The following is a 23,328-nucleotide window of genomic DNA, read 5'->3' on the forward strand; positions in this document are numbered from 1 at the left end:
CTTGTCTTGTTTCTGATATTAGAGGAAATGCTTTCAATTTTCCACCATTGAGGATAATGTTTACTGTAGTTTGTCGTATATGCCCTTTATTATGTTGAGGTAGGTTCCCTCTATGCCCACTTTCTGGAGAGTGTTTATGATAAATGGGTGTTGAATTTTGTCGAAAGCTTTTTCTGCATCTATTGAGATGATCATATGGTTTTTATTCTTTAATTTGTTAATATGGTGTATCACATTGATTGATTTGCGTACGTTGAAGGATCCTTGCATCCCAGGGATAAATTCCACTTGATCATGGTGTATGATCCTTTTAATGTGTTATTGGATTCTGTTTGCTAGTATTTTGCTGAGGATTTTTGCATCTCTATTCATCAGTGATATTGGTCAGTAATTTTCTTTTTTTGTAGTATCTTTGTCTGGTTTTGGTATCTGGGTGATGGTGGCCTCATAGAATGAGTTTGGGAGTGTTCCTTCCTCTGCAATTTTTTGGAAGAGTTTGAGAAGAATGGGTGTTAGCTCTTCTCTAAATGTTTGATAGAATTCACCTGTGAAGCCATCTGGTCCTGGATTTTGTTTGTTGGAAGATAATTTTTTTAATTTATTTATTTTATTTATTTTTATTTTTGGCTGCATTGGGTCTTCATTGCTGTGCACGGGCTTTCTCTAGTTGTGGCAAGCGGGGGTTACTCTTCATTGCGGTGTGTAGGCTTCTCATTGCAGTGCCTTATCTTGTTGCAGAGCACGGGCTCTAGGCATGCGGACTTCAGTAATTGGGACATGTGGGCTCAGTGGTTGTGGCTCATGGGCTCTAGAGCACAGGCTCAGTTGTTGTGGCACATGGGCTTAGTTGCTCCATGGCATGTGAGATCTTCCTGGACCAGGGATCAAACCCGTGTCCCCTGCATTGACAGGTGGATTCTTAACCACTGTACCACCAGGGAAGCCATGTTGGAAGATTTTTAATCACAGTTTCAATTTCATTACTTGTGATTGGTCTGTTCATATTTTCTATTTCTTCCTGGTTCAGTCTTGGAAGGTTACACCTTTCTAAGAATTTGTCCATTTCTACCAGGTTGTCCATTTTTTTGACATAGAGTTGATTTTAGTAGTCTCTTAGGGTGCTTTGTATTTCTGCGGTGTCTGTTGTGAATTCTCCTCTTTCATTTCTACTTTTACTGAGTCCTCTCCCTCTTTTTCTTAATGAGTCTGGCTAATGGTTTATCAATTTTGTTTATCTTCTCAAAGAACCAGCCGTTTGTTTTATTGATCTTTGCTACTGTTTTCTTTGTTTCTGTTTCATTTATTTCTGCTCTGATCTTTCTGATTTCTTTCCTTCTACTAACTTTGGGTTTTGTTTGTTCTTCTTTCTCTAGTTCCTTTAGGTGTAAGGTTAGATTGTTTATTTGAGATTTTTCTTGTTTCCTGAGGTAGCCTTGTATTGCTATAAACTTCCCTCTTAGAACTGCTTTTTCTGCATCCCATAAGTTATGGTCGTTGTGTTTTCGTTGTAATTTCTCTCTAGGTATTTTCTGATTTCCTCTTTGATTTCTTCAGTGATCTCTTGGTTATTTAGTACGTATTGTTTAGCCTCCATGTGTTTGTGTTTTTTACGTTGTTTTCCCTGTAATTGACTTCTAATCTCATAGCGTTGTGCTCTGAAAAGATACGTGATATGATTTCAATTTTCTTAAATTTTCCGAGGCTTGATTTGTGACCCAAGATGTGACGTATCCTGGAGAATGTTCTGTGTTCACTTGAGATGAAAGTGTAACCTGCTGTTTTTGGGTGGAATGTCCTATAAATATCAATTAAATCTACTTAGTCTATTATGTAATTTAAAGCTTGTGTTTCCTTATTAATTTTCTGTCTGGATGATCTGTCCATTGGTGTAAGTAAGGTGTTAAAGTCCCCCACTATTATTATGTTACTGTTAATTTCCTCTCTTATAGCTGTTAGTAGTTGCCTTATGTATTGACATGCTCCTATGTTGGGTGCATAAATATTTACAATTGTTATATCTTCTTCGTGGATCAATCCCTTGATCATTATATAGTGTCCTTCTTTGTCTCTTGTAATAGTCTTTATTTTAAAGTCTATTTTGTCTGATATGAGAATTGCTACTCCAGCTTTCTTTTAATTTCCATTTGCATGGAATATCTCTTTCCATCCCCTCACTTTCAGTCTGTATGTGTCCCTAGGTTTGAAGTGGGTCTCTTGTAGACAGCACATATGTGGGTCTTGTTTTTGTATCCATTCAGCAAGCCTGTGTCTTTTGGTTGGAGCATTTAATACAGTCACATTTAAGGTAATTATCGATATGTATGTTCTTATGACCATTTTCTTAATTGTTATGGGTTTGTTTTTGTACATCCTTTTCTTCTCTTGTGTTTCCCACTTAGAGAAGTTCCTTTAGCATTTATTGTAGAGCTCATTTAGTGGTGCTGAATATTCTTAGCTTTTGCTTGTCTGTAAAGCTTTTGATTTCTCCATCAAATGTGAATGAGATCCTTGCCGTGTAGCGTAATCCTGGTTGTAGGTTCTTCCCTTTCATCACTTGAATTATATCATGCCACTCCCTTCTGGCTTGTAGAGTTTGTGCTGAGAAATCAGTTGTTAACCTTATGGGAGTTCCCTTGTATGTTATTTGTCGTTTTTCCCTTGTTGCTTTCAATAACTTTTCTTTGTCTTTAATTTTTGTCAATTTGATTACTATGTGTCTCGGCGTGTTTCTCCTTGGGTTTATATTGCCTGGGAATCTCTGTGCTTCCTGGACTTGGGTGGCTATTTCCTTTCCCATGTTAGGGAATTTTTCGACTATAATTTCTTCAAATATTTTATCTGGTCCTTTCTCTTTCTCTTCTCCTTCTGAGACCCCTATAATGAGAATGTTGTTTCATTTAATGTTCTCCCAGAGGTCTCTTCAACCTCTTCCCAAAGGTTGTCTTCATTTCTTTTCATTATTTTTTCTTTATTCCGTTCCATGGCAGTGAATTCCACCATTCTGTCTTCCAGGTCACTTATCCGTTCTTCTGCCTCAGTTATTCTGCTATTGATTCCTTCTAGTGTATTTTTCATTTCAGTTATTGTATTGTTCATCTCTGTTTGTTTGTTCTTTAATTCTTCTAGGCGTTTGTTTTTTAATTCTTCTAGGTCTTTGTTAAACACTTCTTGCATCCACTCGATGTTTGCCTCCATTCTTTTACTGAGGTCTTGGATCATCTTCACTATCATTATTCTTTTTCTGGAAGATTACCTATCTCCACTTCATTTAGTTGTTTTTCTGGGTTTTTATCTTGCTTCTTTATCTGGTACAACGTCCTTTGCCTTTTCATGTTGTCTATCTTTCTGTAAATGTGGTTTTTGTTCCACAGGCTGCAGAATTGTAGTTCTTCTTGCTTCTGCTGTCTGCCCTTTGGTGGATGAGGCTCCAGAAGAAATTTTTATTTCAAACTGTATAGCCTATATTTTCTTTTTGCTTCACTTTTTTTTTTTGTAATTCACTTTTCTCTCTGTAATAGAAATTTTTTTCAATTTCTTAGTTAAAGAAGGTGGATGTAGGCAGATAGAAATAGATATAGATATATAATATCTATATAAGTAAATATAAATATATATTCACCCTATATATATATATAAGGCACATAGCACTACAAGCTTATTAAAATAAATAAATAAATAAAGCCTCTTGCCCTACTGACTGCCCCCTGGGGATCATGCTTTACATAGACAATTTTATTAGCTATTTCTTCTGGTATTTCCCTCAATTCTAAAAATAAGCTTCTATTGCCGTTTCTTAAGTATCAATTTTAGATATAATCTATTGACTTTTAAATATGGAAAATGAAGATTTAACATTTTCAGATCCTTTCCTAAACTTTGTTTCACTCATGTTCTCTGTATAGTATTTGTGTCATAATTTCAAATTATATTGATAATTTAGTTTTTTCAGAATTATTGCTATAAAGATGTTGCTCACTGCTGATAATCATTTCACTAAGAAATACTTTTTCCTACGCATTTTATATCCCAATATCTAATATGTCTCAAACTTATGAACAGAATTCTCTGTTCCTCAAGGTTATATGCTCCAGGAAATCTATGTTACTTTTTTCTCTTTTTTCTTTTCTCTTCTCCTGAGAGAAATTCTTCCTTAAGAATTCCACTCTCATGTTCCAATCATGACTGGCATTATCTAGGTTTAAGACCCAACTGCAATTCTCGGCCCTTCCTCATCATCTATAATCTCCCCTTGCTTTGCAGCTCAGTAAGATGCTTTAATTCCTTGATACCATACCTTCCTCCTTCTCGATTTAGTCTTTCATATTATGAATTACTAACTATGATAAAAAAGAGTAACTATAAGATATGAGGAACTCTATATGGTACCCTGGGGTGAGGAAGTGTACCCAATGAAGGATAAACTTGAAGGGGTTCAACCTTTGTTCCAGCAGATGTGGTTGGACCACCAGATAGCAGAGAAGTCCCTGGTTTATCCAGGCTGAAGCTGATCTAGATTTGTTGGGCCATCAATAGGCAACAGGAATCCCCTGGAGTGCAGGCTGAGGAGCAGGTGACCAACAAGTGGTGGCATGGGTGGACTTGAAGTGGGAGTCTGGGTGTGGACAGAGGTCGAGGAAAGACTTTCAGTAGGAATGACTTCTTGGTGTGTGGTGTAGGCGTCTGTGTGCTGAGAAACCAGATTGATAGTTTCATGAACACTGAGTGGGGGGCTTGCCAATGGAGTCCAAGCAGGCCAATGAGTGCAAGCTGTATGGGGACTTGCTGGGTGAGTCTAGGCACCTGAGCAAACAGGAGATCTACAGAGCAGGCAGGCAATTCAGGACTCTGGTTTTCATGTCAAGGGGGCTATGGAAAATTTATTACCACACCCAAGGATTTAAAGTCATGGAGAACAAACTAGGTCCTGGGCCCAAGGCTGGGGAAGGCTCTATCAAATGTCCTCATACCCACATGACTGACTCACATATCAATACCCCAACATCTGCACACCCCACCCCTCCTAACCAGTGCCAGAAATTGCAGGAAGCCTCCTCCTCTTACAACGTTCCTCCAGAGCCCTCAACTTAAAAGTTTAACATTATGTTCTCTTTGAAGGAGAAATACTTAAAGAAATTCAGTTCTTTATCACAGAGGTACATTTGTAGCTGAGAGGCAATAAACTGATAATTGACACAACATCCTCATACTAATAGCTTCCTGTAAAAGGGTGCGTTGTAGGGATAAGTTTTTTTTTTCTTTTTTTGATAATTGGTACATTGGAAATACTTTTTCTACCTCTCTACTTGATTGATACTTTTCCTGGGTATAAAATTCTGTTGATAATCCTTTTCCCTCAGCATTTTGCAAACATTTTTCTAATTTTTGTTTAACTTCCAATTTTGCTGTTGTAAAGTCTAATGCCATTCTGATCCCTAATTCCTGTTTTCCTCTTGTCAATATTTGACTCTTTTTTCTGCTAATTCCAAAGTTTTCAAATGATGAACCTTGAGACTTTTTTTTTTTAATTCATTGTGCTGAGCTCTTGAAGGACTCTTTGAACCTAGAAACTTATATCTGTCAGTTTGGCATATTTTTCCTCCATGGCCTCTTTGGTAATATTATCTTTTTTTTTTTTTTTTCCCTGCACTTTCTTCTGGGATTCTTTTTAGTCAGTTGCTGGACCTTCTGGATTGATTGTTTAATTTTAAAATCTTTTTTCTCAGATTTTTCCAAATGATGAATACAATATATGTTCTCATGTGTCTTAGGGTGTTAGTTTTTGAAGTGTTTTTGTCTGTTCCCTGAATTATCTCTTCCTGTGAGTTCTTTCTTTCTGTTTCTTTGTTTTCTGGTATAACGGAATACCATAGACTAGGAGTCTCATGAGCAACATAATTTTTTTCCTCAGGCTGAAAAGTGCAAGATCAGGGCACAGACAGATTTGGTATTTGATGAGAGCCCACTTCCTGCTTTATAAACAGCTATTCTCTTCTTCTTGTGTCTTCATAGACAGAAAGGATGAGGGAGCTCTTCAAAGTCTCTTCTACAAGGGCACTAATCTCATTCATGAGAGCTCTGCCTTCATGACATAATCATCTACCAAAAGCCCCATCTCCTAATATGTTGCATTGAGGTTACGAGTTCAAGATAGGAATATTGAGGGACACAAACATTCACTCTGTAGCATCCGGTGATTTGAGTTCTCCTGTGAGCAAGAATATGACCATTTGTTTAAATTACCCACTATAGGATCATTTTTGCAGAGAAAATCTACCAGTTGTTTCTAGCAAAATTATACACCTGGCTGCACATTTTTGGAGATGATTACAAGTAGTTTTGTTCACTACATAGATTTAACACAAACAGGAAAAAAGAGACCTTCTGTTAGTAAGGCTCTACTCCTCCAGTCTCCACTGTGCCTGGTGTACCTAAAGGTAATGTGTTTGGTTCAGTTTCTCCATTTAAAAATGTCTAGTTTCTTGCCAGAATGGAGAGAAGCAATAACCTGCTACTCCAAATAAGGAGAAGACAAGAGAGTCTAATTGTTCTTTATACAAATTTTAAATATTACTTCTGTTTTCATTTCCATCTTCCACCTTCACCATCTAGATGTCTCCAGTTTTTATACTCCCCCCCCCCACCCCTGCCAGTTTCTGCTGAATGAATTGGCTTTTATATCCCTGGCATCCCCCTTTGTAGGTATTTGCCATTTTGCTTTCTTAGTTTTACTACCTCCATTTCCCTGAAATTCATTAAGTTTTTTTTTTCATTTGTTGTTATTCCCTCTCCCATTCTCCTGGTCTTTTGGATTTGTATCTTTTTACTGTCTTCAGTGTAATTTTAGTGGAATCTTGGGAAGGAGCAGAGAAAATGCATGCACTTAATTTATCATATTAAACTGGAAGTCCTGTAAGGAATTTAAATCTAGAAATCCTAGAAGAGCTCCCTCTAACCTTGCTTTTTTTCAATAGTTTTTATTAAAGTAAAACTAAAAATTATGTACCCTTTAATTTAATCCATGTAATAATCTCATGCTATTGGAGAATGTTTCCCTCATAAGGAACAGCATTAGATATTCTTTTTGGGAAATAAATGGTTGCTTACTGAGAATTAGAGGGCTCCTTAAGCATATGACATTGTCTTCCACCCATGGAAGCAAGAAGGGCCAGAAGCATCTATATTGAGAAATGGTAGTTTACAACTCTACATAAGCTAGTCACTGTGGAAAGAAATATCTAAGAAAATATCTAGCCCCTGGATTTCAGTTAAAAGTGAAATTCTTTTTTGACTTTCCCCATAGGTTAAATTTTTTAAATATTGGAAATAGTTAGCTAAGAGTTATCTTTTTTGATTTAAGTATTAGAGAAGTTTTATGGGAAATAATACACCCAATATAAATTGTCTAAGGATGGAGGTTGGCAGTTGTACTGCTAATTCTCATATTATGATCTCCAAAAATATTTATGGTACCCATTGTTTTCATAGATTACAGATTTATAAAAATTACTAAACTGAAAGAAGAGATTTAACAATTATATGACTCTTGGCAGAAGGAATCTAAAGATATCTAACTTTGAAAAAATAAAAAATAAAGAACAAGAAATTATTTTTTTGTGTTCTTGGTAGCTCAAAGACTATTTCCATAACATAGGGATGAATGTAACTGAAATTAGCATGGCTAGTCATTTTTTTAAAAATAATAGTTTCTTTAAAGGCAGAAATAAAAAGAGTTCAGGAGTTCTTCTCTAGTTGCTACATGTGTAGGAAAAAAAACATTTCAAGAGGTAATAGCTCAGGGACAAAACAAAAAGCAAAAAACAAAATCATCAAAACAAGATTGCAAACCTAGAACCTAGAGAAGAATTCTTTAGCAGTAGGAAAGAGGATCCTAGGAATTTCAGGGTGCTAGAAAAGAGAAGAGAATGTGGAGATTTATTAAGAGTTTCTACAGATTGTATATTGGGACCACTTGAAGCTTTGAGAAAAGTAGGTGTTAATACAAATATTTCTATTTATGTTGTTGCTCTCTTAAAAGGATTTCTTTTTTTTTTAGATCCAAGCCACTAGCATTAATGTATTTATAACTTCTTTGTAGCTAAATTACTAGAATAGATTTATCTTATTTTGAATCCTCTCTTCTATTCTATTGACCTGTCTATTCCTAACTTAGGAAAAGCAATGAAACCTCATTTCATTTACTTCCCCCTTTATTGTACATTTTGAATTTGGTACAGCAGGCATTCTGTCATTACTCTCGTTACTATTCAAAGCATTAAGAACTTCTCTTTACTAGTGAAATTTTTAATTGCTGCATTAATATCTCTTCCTTTCCCAAGTGATACCTTATTTAACATTGAATTAAAGATGTAGTAGAATTTTGGGGTAACTGAATCTTTACAATATTGAAACTTCTCATTCAGATATACTTTAGTTTTATTATATAATTTTCTTAAAATGTGATTATGTTTTTCTTTACTGGAGTTACTAGGCTTTTGTTCCTATTTTAATTGGAATGTTATTTTTCATTTATATTCTAGTCTGCTAGTTCTATTATTTTGTTTATTTCCTTGGTTAAAAAAAAAACCACCATCAATGACTAATATTATTTTTACCTCTTACTTCCTCATATTTAAATCCCTGATTTATTTTTCTTCTTTTGTAGCTTTGTCGGGATCCTCTAGAAAAAAGTTGAACATTAGTAGAGTTTTTCTGATATGATTGCGAATCCTTCTGGTAACTGTGATGTTTTCATCTTGTTTCTGATACATCCCCTAGAGTTTTCTCTTTTTTCTAACTCTTAATTTTTATATTTGTATTTTCTGTTTTTTCTCCGGATCAGGGTTTCCAAGGTACTCTTATTCTGATATATCTCAGACCATGTTTTAATTGTTTCTTCTTTTATTATCACCACATTTCTACCAATTTAGTGATTTTTTTCCCTTCTAATATATATTTGTTTTTTCAAGAGTCTTCCTTTAATTATTTTAGAATTCTAGACTTGTCAAGAATCTCATTTTTACACTTTAAAATGATTTTACTAAACAGTCTTCAGCAGCCAGCACAGTGTGTCTTACTATGCAGATTCTCAAAGTTGTTTGGTTAACTGACTTTTCTCAGCAAAATATATTATACTTCTTAAATGCCTATTTTGTTTGAATCATTGTTATTCTCAAATTTCCTCAGGCTATAACTTAAACTACTTTTTAGGTACACATAAAGAAAAAAGAAATTTTCCTCGAAAAGGCAATATGAAAGACTGCAACTTGGTTAGCAATAAATTCTTCATAAGATGGATATGTTTAAGTAGTTTACATGACTGCCACACACTTCATAATATTTAAACTATTTCAGTCTTGGGTTATTGATTTTGCCTTCAGTCATTCATGAGGCTTGAGATTGTACAAATGTGAAAAACTCTTCTTTAAGGAATTTACTCATAAAAGAATGCAACAAAATCCTTTACCTAAATTATCATTTTCATTTTTTTTTTTTCTGAATTGTATTACTGGAATGCTTTCTTTTTTTTTTTTAACATTTTTATTGGAGTATAATTGCTTTACAATGGTGTGTTAGTTTCTGCTTTATAACAAAGTGAATCAGTTATACATATACATATATCCCCATATCTCTTCCCTCTTGCATCTCCCTCCCTCCCAATCATTTTCATTTTTACATGGCTTTAAGCATTTCTGTAAGTACAATAAATTTCTGATGTAAGTTTTCATGTTTGTCTTTGTCACTGCTCTATTTCCTGGCATAAAGTAGGAGACAGTTAGTAAATATTTTGTGAACAAACAAAATTTCTCAGCTACATTGGTGGGTAGCTGAGACATCCAAATTTGACATCTTAGCTATATCGGAAAAGTCTACAAAATTTTGCTAAAAGCAAATTATTGCTTAGTTCATTTTTCAAATGGTTTATGCTACAGGATGGATTCCCCAGGAAGGATACACGGAAACGGAATTTAGTATCCAACATGTTCTTAGGAAGTACACTTGGGGTTAACAACTGTGATGGGGAGTCGGGAGGAGGAAGAAGGATTAGATAGAGAGAGAAATCAGGCTGTGATTCAGGTGTGACAACAGCCTTGTCTGACCTCCTTTGATCGCTCTGGAGCTAAAATGAACCATCAAAGTTGCCCTGAGTTGCCATGTAGCAGTTATTAGAAGTTGGTGGCTTTGGGAAGGGGTGTAGATTTGGGTGAATTGGCTTTCTGCAGCTGAGGAAATCTTTGAAAGATGGGTTGGCAGAAGGTAGTCTCCCAACAGCACTCTCAGATGCTAAGACAATAAGTTCTTCCTTGAAGGGGGATCTGGGCAGTGGTCCTTTTATATCACCTTATATCAACAAATCAGCCTATTTCTGGGCAACATCAACTACATAACCAAGAATGTTAACTGTCAGATTATCTTTGTATGACACAAGACACGAATCTGACTTAACATGGCTAACTAACTCTGTATGTGATGGGGAAAGTTAATATACTTTGAAGAATGCAATATAGAATAATATAAAATGCTATATTTTGTGCTTCAGAGAATAAACTTAGTATATACTGGTACTTTAGAGAGTTGTGAAAAAGATAAGATTCAAGCTCATTCTTTTGTTATGGATTTGGTTTGGATAGGTTTAGGGGACAGTGAATTCGTTGCATTTTTCATGTCCTTAGGTAAAGTAGATTGTATCTATTTTACCTTGTATCATCAGCGTGGTGAAATAGAAAAGCCTGGCATGTTTAAGGTAGCATCAAAATGGCTGTCTGGAAACGTAGTTAATTGGGTGAAGTGATAAAACCAGAATGATAAGCGAGGAAAAAACTTTTAAAGAACCTTACATATTCAATGAATGTGTCCTCCCTTCCCTATCCTACTTCCCCTCTTTGGCAGATAAATGGATGTTCATAATGCATACTTTGGAAACTAAAATAGTGACTTTTCATGTAATTCTGATCAAAATCAAGGAGCTTATTTTAATAATTAAATAATAATGCTCCAAGTACCCCAAGGGTTGCAATTATGTACAGGAAGAATCAATATCTGTATTCATCTGCTGAATAGCTTCTAGAAATTTTTGTAGTTTTATCATTTTGGTGCTAATACCATGATAACAGACCCCATGAGTGATTTTTATAGGGAAAGTGTAGTCATTTACTCTGTTTAAGTATTCTAGGATCATGTTTGGTGAAAATAATTATATTGTTTAAGATTATTACCATGATTATAGAGAAAGTTTCAAAAAGTGCTTAAGTTGCTTCTCCTCCTTCCCCATGACAAAACAACAAGTTTTCACTTTAGATGAGTAACCTCTCCCTATGGATATTTTTAATGTAAATTACTTGGAAAATGTGTTTATCCTTAGCGTAAGAACTCTTCTTTGTTCTGAGTACACTATTTCGATTATATATTCATCCCATTTTTCTACTAAAATTTCTATCCTAGAAACAGAATATATGTGTGCATTCAAAAATGGATAACATCATTAACATCTCATAATTGTGGCTCAATAATTTGGAATTATACCTATTGACTCAATTATTAGTTTTTACAATGATAATTCAGAAATGAATGCTAACTTCTGTGGTCACAAATTGATCAGATGCCCTGTTCTGTTGATTGAACTTTGATAACTTTAATAGGGCTAAATTTAAAACTGACGTTTTGAACATAACTATACAATAGTAATCAGCTTTATGATGGGTATTTCACTTAGTGATCAATTTGGAATTTAGTTTGGACAATAGATTTTTTTTCTTATTTATTATATTTATTTTTGGTTGTGTTGGGTCTTCGTTTCTGTGCGAGGGCTTTCTCTAGTTGCGGCAAGTGGGGGCCACTCTTCATCGCGGTGTGCAGGCCTCTCACTATCGCAGCCTCTCTTGTTGCAGAGCACAGGCTCCAGATGCGCAGGCTCAGTAATTGTGGCTCACGGGCCTAGTTGCTCCGCAGCATGTGGGATCTTCCCAAACCAGGGCTTAAACCCGTGTCCCCTGCATTGGCTGGCAGATTCTCAACCGCTGCGCCACCAGGGAAGCCCTGGACAATAGATTTTTAAAAATTTTTGACTGACATAATTAAAAATCTACCTAGTCATTTTGATATATAGTCTCAGTTACAAATCATTCTGTACTATCAATACTTAATTAGATCATTGCTCCTGGGGCTTAAAAGTTGGATCCGAGGGAACATATTTTTGTGTAGAAGTGGACAGTGTGAATAAGGAAGAATACACGGATAGTTAAGTCATAAGAGCTACTCAGAAGGACTACAAATTTGTTTTGAATGAGATCTGAGTTGATTTAAGAAAATATGTAGGCATTCACTTTTAAGTCCTAGAAATGTTAACTAGTTTTTTGTTTTTAGACTTGCTGTCATTCTTATATAATTTTTCAAATTGACCCTAGAAATTTATCTTCAGACTGACACATTCTTTTGGATCTAGATATTACATTTTAATTAAAAAGTAAACCTAAAGAAATAAAGAAAATCACTTCCTCAGAACATATAGAACTTTCAAATTCTTTGTAACATCTGCAGATCATTACACTCTGAGGCTATACAACAGTTTATTTAACTTGTCCTTATCGCTAGAGGGTGATTTCCAGACTTTTGCTACCACAAACAATGCTGCAATGAAGAACCTGTGTTATATATGTGTGAATGTATATCTGCAGGATGAATTTCCAAGAGTGCAATTCCCAGTTCAAAAGGTAAATACATCTGTCATTTTATAGTTAAAATCAAATTATCATCCATACAGGTTGTTCCATTTAGCATTTCCACCAGTGATGTATGCCAACATTTGTTGGCTCCAACACTATGTGTTCCATGGCCTATGTAATAGAGGACAGGGTTTTATAAAATCTTTGGATGTTTTTCCAAATTGAAAAGTAGCAAATGATATTGCACAATGCTTTCTTTTGTTTGTTTGTATAAAACAACAAAAATTTATCCTCTCACAGTTCTTGAAGCTGGAAGTCCAAAATCAAGGTATTGGCAAGGGCCATACTCCTTTGGAAGTCTCTAGGGATGGATCTTTCCTACCTCTCCCAGCTTCTGGTAACCCCAGGCAATTCTTGGCTTGTAGATGGATCACTCTAGTCCTTGTCTTCACATGGCATTCTTCCTGTGTCTCTGTCTTCACATGGCCATCTTCTTACAAAGACACCAGTCACGTTGGATTAGAGGCCCACCCTACTCCAGTATGACCTCATCTTAACTAGTTATATCTGCAACAACTCTATTTTCAAATAAAGTCACACTCTGAGATACTGGGGTTTAGGACTTCAATATATCTTTTTTTGGGCGGGTAAGGGGGGTGAGAAACAATTTAGCTCCTAACAGCACCCAGTAAGTATTAGCTGAATGGATAAAAAAGGTGAATCTTGAACTGATGATTTTCATCAGTATAAGTTGGACTGACTATGGTGTATTCTATATGAGAGATGAAAAGCTAAAGTGAAGACAAAATGTATATCTGTACATCCTTAAGTTTTGCTATAGTTTTGAATTGATAGAGATCCTTGACTCAGCAATGAAAAAGAAACTAAAATAGACTCAAACACAATCCTCTAGGAATTATGTGTTGTCTGGGGAATGTATGTAGATGGAATAGAGCTCATACATGGATTCTCTAGAACCAAATATGAGCAGAAATAAAAAGAAATATTCTGGAAGGAAAAGTAAAGTGTTTCTCACTACAAAATATGGTGAGAACCAAAAAAAAAAAAAAAAAAATGCTGTCCAGAACAATATCAGTATTTTTTAGTACTTCCAGTGTACTTTTAACCTGCATTTCTTTTACTGTGAATGAGACAGCACAATTCTATATTTCTTTTTCTATGCATTATCTTTTCATGATCTTGGCTGTTTCTTAACTCGGTTGCCTTTTGCTTCTTAATTTCTATAAAATCTTCATATATTAGAGAGATTAGCACCTATGATAAGTGTTGCAAATATTTTTCCTCTTTGTTATTTGGCTTTTAATGCCTTTATGATATATCATAATGTACATAATTATTTTAAAGTCAAATTTATTAATATATTCTTTTCTGTCTGCTGAATGTTGTGTGTTGATTAGAAAGCAATTCCCAACATTTTAATTTTGCATAGGTTTATTGCTTTCAAAATTTCACTCATGAAATTCTGCTTCACCACATTTGATGGGGTTAAGAGATATTAGAAGCAAGGCGGGACATATTTTGATGTAAATTTCTTGAACTTTGACTAATTATGACAAAGATAAGCTACAGAAATTTAAGTATTTTGATGCTTAAAATGATAATCCCAGCCCCAGTAAACTGAAAATCCACAACTTTGATTATTTTCACCAAGGATAACTTTTCATTGACACAGAAGCTGAGAGTTGACTTTAATAATCTTTTCTTTATTTTGGAATTATTTTTCTATAATAATATTTATAAGCACAAATATTTATATTTATTAAGCATTTGAGAATAGAGTCTGAGCCTGAATAATGACAGTTAGGCACATGCTTTTGCTTTACTTGATTCTAATGTACTATATATTTTTAGAAAACATTTTCTCAAAAACATATTTTTTCAAATGTTTAATTTCTCAATTTACCTGTTCATGTCATTATATACATTCAGGCTCTTTGTGAATAATTGTAAATTGCATTGAAAATTTTTAGAATCATAGTGAAATTAATAAAATGATTTAATAATTAAACATATCTAATTTAATACTTAAATACTCTGATTTTTAAAAGTTGTAAATCCTCAAAGACATTTTTTCCTTGTTTTTGCTGTCAATTGTGAATAAATGTTGATTTAATTTGTTAATTAATTTTATTTAATTATGAAATCTTCGTACACATAGCCTTAGAAATAACACATTTTCATGAAATTGAATGTCTTTCTACACCTACGTCCTTTTATTTTTTTCCTATTTCATAAGTAAGTTTATAGGCTTGACTTACTGCCTCATCATTACAATATTTTTAGAGATGCATTATATTAATGTGAAATATAATGATGAAAGAATTTCATTTCATTTAGTAAAAAAAGCTCTAAATACCACAAATAATTAAAGTACAGCTAAAATATTTAGGAAAAAAACATAAATGGATCTGTGTATGTATAATGTTAGGAGGAAGAGAGTGAAATAAGTGGATTTAATTTATATATTATATATACACACATATATAAAATACACATATGTTATATATATATATTATATATGTATATATATACACTTAACATCAGGATACATGTATCCACATTTTTCTTTATGAGTACTTAAACATGAAGTATGATTTTTTGTTTTTTATTCACATATATTATGTAATTTTAATCTTTATATGCCAAATTTCTGGGCAAAAGTTTAAAATTCAGTAGTACAGAAAACTAGTACAGTGTTCCATTTTGATCTATGATTTTAATCAAAATATATCACACCCTTTCCAGGGAACTAGAAAGGAGTGCTAGACTTACACATTTGGATTGATAAGTATTAAACAGATTAGTCCTAGCATTTAGAGTATATGTTATTCTATTAACCATATTGGTACTCCACTCTCATGTTCTTGATGAACATTTTATTTTTAAAAGTACAAATGACCATTTACTCAGTGAGTTGCTCATCTTTAACATCAAGTATTTTACATGTGCACCTAGGAATTACAAGGAAAAAAGCACCAAATGCCAAGAAATAATACAAATATATTTGAAAATTACTGGCTCAACTGAAACCTGTTGTGCATTTAACAAAACTAGAGATGTTTCCTTTTGGAGGTACATCTGAATTAAGTATGCAAGCTATGTGTGTTGAAACATATCAGTTTGTAATTGAATCTTCCTTGAGGCCATTCAGACACACACAATAGGCATGGCTTTTGCTCTTGCAATTACTTTTAAATTAATGAGGAAAGGAAAATATCTAGTATAGTATCTTTCTTTTCATAATACATTTTTTTTACTCTTCTCAAGAAAACGCATAGTCAAATGAAAAATAGAAGTTCAAATTGCCTTTTAAATTGTTTGAATTCCACTGTTAAAGAAAACCTAGGGGACAAATTCAAAAGAATAATTTCTTTCTTGTTTCTAGTGAACATTTTTAGAATTCAGAAACAAATAGAAAATATTTTTAATTAGTATAGTTGACGAAAAATTACCGCTGTGACCCCTCTCTAATCTCTCTGCTCATCAATTACATTGTTTATATTACCATGTCATACCTACAGAAAATTTTTTAAGATTTTATTTCTCTTATATTTTTAAAAATTTAAGAGCTAGAATACAGTTCTACAGATATTCATTTGTTGCAAATAATCACTATATTCTAACTTTTTATGATGGATACATTGTTGAATACAGTTTATTTTTATTTTAGAAAATATAACTATGAAAAATACAGAAACATAATTTATCTCAAAAATATAATTTATTATACTCTCCTCTCAAAATCTTGGGAATATAAATAATTCCTAAATGATATTTCAATAAATACTTGTGATTTCTTTTTTTATGTGTTTGGCTCTGGCTTCTATTTACCAGAGCTTGTTATAAAATCTAAAAAAAATAATAAATTATTGAAATTCATTCCTCTCAATCATTCCATCTCCCAATGGTACAGTTTGAAAAATACTTGTCACATTGTAAGGAATAATAACAATTTTTTTTTAATCTGCAATGTCACTGAAAACATGAAAGTTTATGAAATGAAATTATTTATTCATGTCATGTTTTATGCAATTCATTCTTATTTTTAGAATTTGACTTGGATACATATTAAGCGCTAAGTAAATCTTTGCTTGTTGATCAAATTTTTTCCATTATCTGACATTTTTCTTCTGAGAAGCACACTATACCATTAAAAACTCTTAGCTCATAACCACAATATCTGTATTTATTTTCAAAGCCATCTAAAGTCATCTGATAACTACTAAATGAAGTATTTAAATATTTCCATCACATTTTCAAAGAAAATACATTAGATGTGCAAAAATGCCTTAATGCTAAAAAGCACCATAAGTCTGTACTGATATTGCAGATATCCTCAAATGTATTGCTTCTTTAATCACACTTAACATTTAATTGCATAGTTTGCACTTAAAAATCACTGAAATTGGTTTAGAAGAACCTTATAAAACTTGCTTTCTCTATACTATGATTTTAAAAATTGAAATAAATATCAGGTTATGATGTTCCAGTACACGTTTTAAATATCTGTGAATTTTAATTTATATAAATTTCAATTAAAATACCTAAAAAATGAAGAATTTATTTTTTGAGTGGGTTTTGCATACCATTTGAAGATTTGATGAATAATTACTCTGAATATATGAATTCTTTTACTTTTAATCTAAGTAACCTATGTAAGTATTATCATAAATAATAATTTTCTGGTTCCTCTGATGAAACAGACTGAAGCAAATAATTCTTGAGAGTTGAAGTGCCACAGAGGCATTTTCTAATAATACAAAATTTTCGTAATCATGACTGGTGACTTTAAGTTTTGATTTTTTAACTCTCAAAAATGATATTTAGCCTCTAGTACCAGTTCCATCTCAGTTCAGTCTGGTTCTTAGCGGAATGACTGATGTCATGGCCATCAGAACTTTAAAATTTAGATAGTATTTGCACAGGGGCTTCAGAAATTCTGGAAGCTATAATAATGTAAAGGATCAAGAGGAGAAAAGATTAGTAGAATAGCCTCAGAGTTTGTTACATCCCCACATAGGGGATAGGAAAACAACATAGCAACAATTAATAGAGACTACAGACAAAAGTCACTGCACCTTCCCTCAAAAAGCTGTCCCCATATATATCTATAAAGAACTGAGAGATTGTTAGACATTCCACTGACTATTGAATACTGTAATTTCTTTTGTCCTTTTCAGAATTGTTTGGTAGAAAGTCAAAGGGTAATTGTTAATGCCTGTATTAGGCAGAGAAATTGTGTGACCATGGCAATGAACCAGACTGACCAATACTGTCATGAAATTTGGTGGAAAAAAAATGATGCCATGGGGTAAAGTGGATTATGAGGAAAGTACAATGAGTTGTGGGAATGAAAAGAAGAAAGAGATGCTGAGAAGTAAAATTCTATTCATATTGGATGCAAATCCTTTCCTACTGCAGGGAAGGAGAAGTAAAAGAGAATCTCTCCTTCCAGAAAGAAGTGGGGGAAGGTTTTTTATCTTGACTTGTATAACAGGTTTTTATCATCCACAGGACAAACTCCTCAATATTCTCTGTAACTTACTGAAGGATTTTTTTTTTTTTTTAAATGTGAAGTAGGAAACCCCAGCCAAGAGCACAAAATACAAAACCTGAAGACCCTTTTTAAAAAGGTGTTTGGCAAGCTAGGCATTTATTTCAGATTCCTTACGATGCAGTGTGCTAAAATCTCATTACCTTATTCACGGACAGCAGCTTCCTCATCTCTTGGCTTTCAGACCATTTCCCTATGATTTATCCTGGGGACAGTGCTGCCAGAATATGTGAGTTTCTTGATCAAGGATTTTGACAGAATAAAATCCAAACGTCAGCCTATCATTTAAACTCCTACAAGCCCTAGTACCAGCCTCCCTTTCCAGTTTTATTCCTTACTGTTTTGTCATGTGCCTGATGCTCCCTATAAGCTGATCTAGTTGTATTCCCCATGCATATGACACTTTCCCACTTTCTTAATTTTAGAAGGAAAAGAATTAGTTATATTGGATAACTGATATGTTATCTGACCAGCCCCTGTGCTAGACCCTTTCCTATATATTATGTGAAATTGTTGTTACACAAGATGAGTATTATTGATCCTCAGCTGTATACAGCAGAGGAAACCGAGGTTTTGACAGGGTGAATGACTTGCTTCTTATCATGTTAACTAGTAAAAGAGCACACTCTGGAAAGAAGTTTTGCATGAATCAGTGTTCATACCTCTTTCTCCTCATCACACCACCCAATCCATGTTATTTATTCTTTTATAACATGTTCTTCCCACATAGTGATATCCACACTCAGGTTTTTCTTCTCAACAAAGCTTTTAATTTTTTTTTTCCTGCATTCAGTTAGAAGATAATCTCTGTCTTCCATAAATTGTTATAGGAATCTTAGATCATAAATATTCATCATAACTGTTATTAATATTCATAACCTATTTTTACTAACATTTAAAGACTTCTAGGATATCCTCTATTCATGAGTAGAATATATGTCTTTTTAATTTTTGCATCCTAGTGGAGTGTATAGAGTAAACTTCAATCAATAATGGGCATGAGTTAATGAGTGAATGAAAGAATGGCTAGCTATTTCCTATGAATACTCCTAAACTCCATACCGTTATTAATAAGATAATATTTAACAAAATAACCCTTATAGTGCTCTGCACTACTGTTTGAGTTTTCTGATGATGAATATAGTGGCCATGAATTGACTTTTCCGAGGGCAGTCATTATAGAAATCTCAGTTACCATTCCATTTCTAAAATATTGGTTAATTTTCAGTGGCTGGTTTCAAATACCAAGTCAGGATTGGAGGCCTTCTTGCAGAGATTCTTTATGAGGTACTCCTTTTTCCACTGCCACTGTCTAACCCTTACACAGTGTGTGTCTAGCCACAAAACCACACATTCCTTTGACTCGGAGCCTCCTGAAGCAAAGACATTAGCAATAGGGGTCTTTTGTAACACCATATATTTTCTTTCAGGGTTTATTATAACTCCTTTTGCGTCAGGTGGTAATATTATTTACTGCTACTATATTAAAAACATAGAAACATAAATAACATTAATGCAGATTTTTACTAGTGATTGCCTCTAACTGAATACTCTTGACATCAGGATCAGTGTAGAATATTAAAATAACATTGACATGAATATTTAATATAAGAACTTGCATATAAATCATGGTTTCAAAATTTAATATATCTGATGGCAATAATTATGTTCATTATAAAAAGTAGAGGAGATAAGAAAGAAATAAATGATAGGACAAATGATTTCTATGTGTGAATTATCCTATATGAGCATGAGACTAGTAACTGAAAAATGGAGACTTAATTAAAGTCACTCAGTATTTTATCTTGAATGAATCATGAAGAACACAGTTCAGCCTCCTCTTTTACCAGAAGTATATTTAAGATATTTTATTAGTTTTTAAGGGAAGGTTTTCCTAATTTTATTTGGTTGTTTGTTGTTATATGCCTTTAATATAATTGGAATTAATTAACAGATTCTTCTTGCAAATTAGAAACACCATAGGTGTCTTCCTTTGGAGAATGTGCAGTATCTAGGAAAACAGAATTAATTCCCCAAATTATACAAAATAGCAAATCATGAAGTCCTAAGCAATTAAATAAGAGCTATTACCAAAATTACTAGATTCTGATCTATTTTAAGTCAAATTTGATTTTTAAATGTATTGATTGAGACTCCTAGAATCATGTTCTCCTGTGCAGAAATGAGAATAAAGATGTGAGTTAGTCTTTGTCCCTTCCTGCAAAGGTTATTCAGCATTTTATAATAGGAGGATTAATTTTAAGTAGTCGAGGATAAATTGTGCTCAGGTGATTTATCAAAAAAAAAAAAAAGTACCTGTTAGAATGTCACTTCATAAAGTTTCCATTAATAGGTTGATCTTATCAGTGATAGTTCCTGCTAGGATACTAAGATAATGACTACAAAATCAGCTGAGTCCTCCTGGTTACCTAACTGACATCAGCAACTCCTGAGGAGACATCATGGTAGAGACAGTCTTGGCTGCAGATACAACGGGAACCAGGCTCAAATCTCACCTTGGCTACTTACTAACTTTAGGATCTTGGCAAATTGCTTCTCCTTCTCAAACTACTCTCCTTATCAGTCAATTGATATAATAATACCTGTTGGACAAGTTTGTCCTGAGAACTAAATATGTTCACATGGAAAGTCAATAGCATTGTGCCAGGTACAATTCAACAACAAGCAGCAGTTATGATCTGATGAAATTCTTGAATAGGTGACTTTAGAGGGACTATGTTTACTAAAAACTAGAAAGCTGTAGGGGAACTAAAGACAGGGCTTACCCAACAGATCAAATAACCTTATAAAAATTGATTTTCATTTGTGGAGAGAAAAAAATGAAAGCAGTAGACACTATTTGGGAGCCAATAATTATTCCTTCCTCCCTAGTTGTAGACTCTATAGCCTCAGATGATTTATTCTGATTCTAGGAAGTTGATGTTTTCATTCTTTACAGAAGATTGCAGCGTCCTCTCAGAAGATCCATGTTGGACCTTGCTGAGCTTGTTCTCCTATATCAGTCCTGAATGGTTAATTGCAGACACCTTTGTGCATCTCTTTCTGTAACTTTGCTAAGATTAATCAGTAAGCGATTGTCTCTGCCCTAGCTATAAGCATTCACCAGTACCTCTTAGTCTTTATCATCTACTTTAACCCAAATTGCTATTTACTGTTATTACTGTTATTGTGGTTACTATTTGTTACAGAACAAATTTGTGTTGTCCTTGAAGTTCTCTTGCAACTCCATAAGCTACCTTTGGCCTTCTCCTAATGTTTCATGATTACCTTTATGTTGAAAGTAGGAAGAGATGTTTCCAGCTCTCCCTGGGCTTAAATAGGAAAAGAATAGCTTATAAAGGGCTGACAGAAAAAATATTTTTTGGTCAATTTACCTACCTTTTATTCCAAATGGCCCTACTATACTTGAAAAAAGATCAAAGTGCCCACTTACCCTGGGGCTGCAGTTTTTTTTCCAGACTCCTGGCCATGCCTTTACTACTCAATGATTTCACTCCCTTCAAATATAATTAGTTTAATACAAATGTAAACGTAACTAACATTTTTAAGAGTCTACTAGGCACTGATAAGCTCTTTGCCTATACTATATCATTTGGCTATTACATATATATATGTTAATTTTTAAATGAATTAAAAGTATCTGCATCATTTAGATTAAACCAATATAGGACATCCAAACTAAAAAAAGGTTTGGCAGCAACATTAATTGCAAAACTATGTATAAAATCAAGGCAACAATGTTTAAATCTCACCTTTACCTTCCAATAAGTTGGTTTTTGTTGCCTAAAGCATTGGATGGAGAAGGATTTTGAGTCCTCATCCAGTCCTTGCAGGAATACAGTAATTGTATTAGTTTTCCTTGGCTGCTGTAACAAACTACCACAGACTCGTTGACTTCACAGAAACATTATAGCACATTTCTGGAAGCGAGATTTCTGAAGTCAAGGCGTTGGTAGGGCTGCATGCTTTGCAGAAGCTCTAAAGGAAAATCTGTTTCTTGCCTCCTCCAGTGTCTGGTGGCTGCATATATTCCGTAGCTTGTGGAAGCATCACTCTCACCTCTGACTCCTCTGGTATCTGTATCTAATTTCCCTATGCCTTTCTCTTATAAGGATAGTTGTGAGGACATTGAGGACCCACCCAGATAATCCAAGATGATCTCTTCATCTCGAAATCCCTAACTTAATCATATTTGTACAGACCCTTTTTCCAAATACGGTAAGATTCACAGGTTCCTGGGATTAAGATGTGGGCATATTTGGGGATTCATTATCAGCCCATCACAATGATTGCTTAGCATTCTCTGCCATGGGCAAGGGGAGGGAGTGCTGGTGTAGCACACATGCCATTTTTTGCCCAACAGTGACTTAAATCTGTCGTTTAACAAATAAGTTTTAGGTTATGTGACTTGCCCAAATTTACCTCATCAGAAGAACCCCAACAGGAAACACATGGTATATTAAGTTGGAATAATGGAAGAGAGTTTTGCAAAGGGGTTTTTATAAAGGTATAGGCAGGGTTGAGGAACACCAGCGTAGATTGTTGAAGTGTCTCGAGACTAGTAACAGAACTGCTAGGCCTGAAGGAGCAAGAGAAAGATTACCACTGTGACTTTTAGTAGAGGGCTGCAGGGAAGTGGGGGGTGAGGGATAAATACCAACCTCACTCTCTTTTCTCTTTAGTCTTCTGCTGCTTCTTTTTATTGGCTGAACGCAAATGAAACCAATACAGAGAAAAGGTAGCCTGTTGTCATCCATTTGGGTCAGTTTTGCTGGGCACATGGCAAAGTGGAGAAGGATGGAGAATGGCTCTGGAGGGGCAAAGAGAAATATGCAGGTTAATCCCACAGATCACTAGCATCATAGCTGGGAGTTTAATCTAACCTTTATTACAGAATGTGTTGCATTTTTCGACATATCAAATTTAACTCAACAAATGTTTATTGAGTACATCAAGGTTAAGGGTATCTATGTAGGACTCCAAAAAATGCCAAGGATTTTTATTTTTTTTTGTAAGTTACAGCAAAAACACACTGGAGTTAATGGAAAAATCAGCATTCTTTTTACAACAGCA

At 34.0% G+C, this 23,328-nt stretch overlaps 1 protein-coding gene and 1 long non-coding RNA gene across 2 annotated transcripts in view; one reads left to right on the plus strand and one right to left on the minus strand.

Annotated features, from left to right (window-relative positions):
- Positions 1-23,328, plus strand: part of ERBB4 (erb-b2 receptor tyrosine kinase 4) — a 1,231,960-nt gene that overhangs the window by 1,020,356 nt on the left and 188,276 nt on the right. The gene's annotated exons all lie outside the window — the stretch shown is intronic.
- Positions 947-23,328, minus strand: part of LOC309630756 — a 36,489-nt gene continuing 14,107 nt past the window's right edge. The window contains exon 2 of the long non-coding RNA XR_014245919.1: positions 947-23,065. This is a non-coding gene — a long non-coding RNA (uncharacterized lncRNA). The remainder of the gene's footprint in view (positions 23,066-23,328) is intronic.

This window comes from Balaenoptera borealis (genome assembly GCF_965194805.1).
Source record: "Balaenoptera borealis genome assembly, chromosome: 6".
Lineage (NCBI taxonomy): Eukaryota > Metazoa > Chordata > Mammalia > Artiodactyla > Balaenopteridae > Balaenoptera > Balaenoptera borealis.